General features: G+C 39.3%; 1 protein-coding gene across 17 annotated transcripts in view; it reads left to right on the top strand.

The window, feature by feature from the left end:
- pigs (pickled eggs) overlaps window positions 1-5,000 on the top strand; it is a 423,876-nt gene that overhangs the window by 158,411 nt on the left and 260,465 nt on the right. The gene's annotated exons all lie outside the window — the stretch shown is intronic.

Below are 5,000 nucleotides of genomic sequence, written 5' to 3'. Positions count from 1 at the left end.
TATCGAAGTGTTTTGGCTGTCCGGATTAACTGGTATACACGAAAATTGAGAGAGAGAGAGAGAGAGAGAGAGAGAGATTGGTTCCTGATTAACTGACATACATGAAACTGGAGAGAGAGAGAGAGAGAGAGAGAGAGAGAGAGAGAGAGAGAGAGAGAGAGAGAGAGAGAGAGAGCGAGAGCGATGTTGCATTATTCTAGAAGCGCTTCTTATTAGTCGGTTAGATGAATGGAAAATAGTAGCAACATAAAAAAGTCCTTTGATCATTCAAAATTATTCCGTCATTGTAAATAGGGGCGTTACCCCTTTCCCTCTCTCTCTCTCTCTCTCTCTCTCTCTCTCTCTCTCTCTCTCTCTCTCTCTCTCTCTCGTGTCTCCCATGTCACAGGAGATGTATCAAAGCAAAAGACACCCCTCATTAATAAGTAGAGGAGAACCAGTGGACATTTTTCTTAATGAGTACACAGGCACCAATAAAGGGGACCCTTAAGATAAGAGAGGGAGACGTTTTCGGACGGGGGGATGGGGGAGAGGATTAGGATGGGGGAGGGGGTTTGTGGGCGAGGGTGGCTCTTGGTCTCTTCTGTTCCTGCAGGGTCTCCTGCCCTTATCTCCTGACGGGGATGAAGTGGAAAGATGTGTTCCAGAGTATCGTCGCCATTTATTTGTTCTTCCTTTTACGACGCCGAGGGAGTGGTCCTCTGCTGGTCGCAACTTTTTTTTATTATTATTATTATTTTTTTCATGGGGAACGCCACAAGGGGCTTCTCGTTGAGGAGGAGAGTAAGGGGTAATATGCATATAAGCGTTTATGCACTTGTATGCATATATATATTCTTGTAAGTTAAATTTATCTTTGTACCATCGGTGCGTGTTCTGTAACAAGCAGTCGAATACACACACACGCTCACACACATACAGTCACATACATATATTATATATATAAATATGTGTATTTATATACATTATATATAACAACATATATATATATATATATATATATATATATATATATATATATATATATATATATATATATATATATATATATATAATCAAAGACACCCCTTGGTGGGTCGGTAGCATCCTTGACTCACTAGCGAGAGGACCCGAGTTCAAATCCTGAACCGAGAAGTTGTGGATGGGAGGTTCAGTTGAAAATTCCACTGTGCCTCCGATGACCTTAGAAGTAAATGATGCACCCGGTAGTTAGATGACTAGCATGTGGTTGAAAGAGAAATGGATGCACCAGCCTTATTCCAGAAGACATGCTGAGACGGGAAGGCTAACATTTTCTGGAGCCACCCATTTAAGGGTAAAAGTTAAAAATATATCCAGAAGTGTTAGGCTTCCCATCTCAACATGTCTTCTGAAATAAGGTTGGTGCATCCATTTCTATTTCAATACATGCGCTATATATATATGTGTGTGTGTGTGTGTCTGTCTGTCACACACACACACACATACATACATATATATATATATATATATATATATATATATATATATATATATATATATATACACACACATTATTTTTTCTACATCACTACACATGTAAGTACAATTGTGTGTGCATATTTGATTTTCAGCACCATTGTTTTTCATTGTATTTTCTTCTCCAGTGTCTTGTATCAACTTGAGCCTTGTCTCGGCCGACCTTTGGAAAAGACAAACTTTAATTGCACTTAGTGTCATTTGTCTCTGTGGTCTGGATGTTTGTTTTAATGGCGATCTTGCCTTGTTTGGTCAGGTGTGTGTGTTTGCTTTCATGCACACACACACACACACACACACCTGACAGGTATTCGCGGCGGTGGCCGGTTGGGGGGTAGGGGCCTGGGAAGGTAGAGAGGTGGGAGGGGGTTGTCTTCAGTGCTTGTACCCACAAAATCTTTCAGATTTATCACATTTTATAACCTCGTAGTGTTTTTTTTCTTCATGTTACTTGGGTAATTTATGTGTCTTATTGACGTATAGATTTAGATATCACTAGGATTTAATGTTAGTGGTATTTTTTTGTGTATTTTTTTCTGTTACCACCTAATACATGTTTTTGGTCATATATTTAGACAAAAGAATTTTTTTTTTTTTTTTTGTCATGTCTTTTGCATCGACAACTCGCAGACTTGTTAAAATTTATAGTTGCCGTTCATTATTTGCAATAATTTTGCTTTAATGTTTTTGTTAACATTTGCAGTTGCTGCCTATTATTTGTAGTAATATATTTGGAATGCTTTTTGTTCAAAATATATATCTGATGGCTATCATTTCCTATAATTTTGCTATAATGTCATTATCCTTCACGTGGTCATTATTTTTTGTGGTGCAAAATTTTTCATTTATTCTTTTTAACATTTTAAGTTTGCTTCACTTTAATAATAATAATAATAATAATAATAATAATAATAATAATAATAATAATAATCCTCTTCAACCACTTAGCGGAAGTAAATGAGAAAAAATTACCAAAATAAAAGTGAGTTGAATTTGTTTTATCACGAAAACAAGAACAAAATAAAATAGAAAAAAACTGTAGCGTTGAAAAAGGACTCAATCATGTGTTGGAAAAGAAAATTAAGCGAGAAAACGCCTGAATAAAACTGATGTAGTGAAAAAAGGAAGAAGAAGAATGTTCCGTGTGTTGGCGCTTGCGCACTTGAATGATGACCTTTCGGAAGCTTTATTCAATATGCATTGTTAGGCATCGTAGCATATAGCCTTCATGCGTTTGTGGAGCTCTGCCATTTTGTTGTAGCAGTAGTAGTCGTCTCGTTTGTTTTCCGGTGCTCTCTCTCTCTCTCTCTCTCTCTCTCTCTCTCTCTCTCTCTCTCTCTCTCTCTCTCTCTCTCTCTCTCTCTGTTCTAAGGTCTGTCCTGTCTTACTAGCATATAGCCTTCATGCGCTTATAGAGGTCTGCCTTTTTGATGTACAGTAGTCGTTCGTTTTCAGGTGCTCTCTCTCTCTCTCTCTCTCTCTCTCTCTCTCTCTCTCTCTCTCTCTCTCTCTCTCTCTCTCTCTCTCTCTCTCCTCTAGCCCATAGCCTTCGCTTATAGAGGTCTGATCTTTTTTTGTTGTTGTTGTTCTCTCTCTCTCTCTCTCTCTGTTCTCTCTCTCTCTCTCTCTCTCTCTCTCTCTCTCTCTCTCTCTCTCTCTCTTCTCAGGTCTTTCTTTGTAGCACATATTCTTCATGCGTTGATGGCGCTCTACCTTTTTGTTGTAGCATTCTTTTCTCTCTCTGTCTCCCCAAAGGTCTTCCTTCATAATGCATCCTCAAGCACTGCTCAGGCACGCCTCACGCGGAAGCTTTGTGAAGGTACTTTCTTGCGTCCAGTGAAGATTTACTCCGTAACTGAATCACGTTGGGCGTTCTTGCGTTCCTTGTTTGTTTGGGTTCTCTTGCAAACAGTCGTGCATTTGCGCTTTTGTCTATTAGTTTAATTCTATCTGTGCATCACTTACTCGCTTGAAATAAACGCGAAAACGAATTGTAGGAAATTGAAAATAAAAAAATTAAAAGAAAAAACAGAGCGAAGGATGATATCGCAAATTTATCCTCTGTTATTGTACTTGCCCCTTAGTTCATTGTTTGCTGATCTACTTATCATTATTCTGTTTATTCCCCCTGCTGTTCATTGTACCTTGGTACTTATCTTTTTAATCTCTCAGTTTACTCTTAAATTCAGTATGCCAATGGTCTGTGTATTTGTGTACCAACACATGCACTCACACACGACTGAGTGTGTTTTTTGTTTGATTATGTTCATGTGATTATCCTAACACTATACATTAATTTGCATATGGGAAATTAACATAAAAAACTCATTGAAGGCAAAGGAAAATATCACCACTCGCTTGATCTGATAAAGAAAATAAAGATAAAATGAAAAAGGAAAAATAGAACGAGGGATGATTTTGTAAATTCTGAATTTATGAGGGTTCCCGGAACGAAGCTACAGAGCCTCGGTTGATTAGATGTTGGGGAAGGGCGACTGAGCACGATTTTTCAGGGAGACTTCAGAAATTGCTACGGTTGATCAGTGGATGTTCAGGGGAATTTGGTAGCAGCTGCTGGACGAACTGGATGTGGATGAGCTTAGATGGATGAAAGTGGATTAGTTGAGCTTGGATGGATGAAATTGGATTGGATGGGCTTGGATGGATGAAAGTGGATTGGATGAGCTTGGATGGATGAAAGTGGACTGGATGAGAACTTAGATGGATGAAAGTGGATTAGGTGAGCTTGGATGGATAAAAGTGGATTGGATGGGCTTGGATGGATGCAAGTGGATTGAATGGGCTTAGATGGATAAAAGTGGATTACATGAGCTTGGATGGATGAAAATGGACTTGCTGACCTTGGATGGATGAAAATGGACTGGATGAGGTTGGATAAATAGTGGAAAGAAAGCATTAGGATAGCTAGTGGATTTTCAACTGAAGATATGATACCAGGTGGATGTTGAAAAATCTGCTATGGATAGCAGGTGGATGTTGAAAAATGTTGTGATGAACAGCAGGTGAATGTTGAAAAATGTTGATATGGATAGCTGGCAGATGCCAGAAATGTTGATACGGACAGCAGGTGGATGTTAAAAAATGTCGTTACAACATGTGGATGTGCAGTGATATGAAAAGCCGACGAATGTGTAGACGGATGGATGCTTAAATACATGAAGGTGAATGGTGGATGTGCAGTGAATGTGATGTGAACAGATGTACCAGGAAAAAGTTGTATATCTTATGTATGTGCAGCAGAAGGTAGAGGGATAGCATGCGGATGTGAAATGAATGTTTGTGAACAGACCACGTCAAAATGAACATCATCTTAGCACGCAATGCTGCGGTGCTCCCCCTTCCCTTCCCTCTACTTTTCCCATTCCCCCACCCCTATCCCGCCTAAGGACAGCTTCCGCATGAGGTGCACATAGGGGACGGCAGAAATATTCCCAAGGGAGGGAGTAGATAAGGTATTTGATAAACGTAGGGGAGAGGAGAAG

The sequence above is a fragment of the Macrobrachium rosenbergii genome, chromosome 44 (genome assembly GCF_040412425.1).
Source record: "Macrobrachium rosenbergii isolate ZJJX-2024 chromosome 44, ASM4041242v1, whole genome shotgun sequence".
NCBI classification, from domain to species: Eukaryota; Metazoa; Arthropoda; class Malacostraca; order Decapoda; family Palaemonidae; genus Macrobrachium; species Macrobrachium rosenbergii.
The sequence above is the reverse complement of the archived record's forward strand: the minus strand, read 5'-3'. Positions and strand labels throughout refer to the sequence as shown.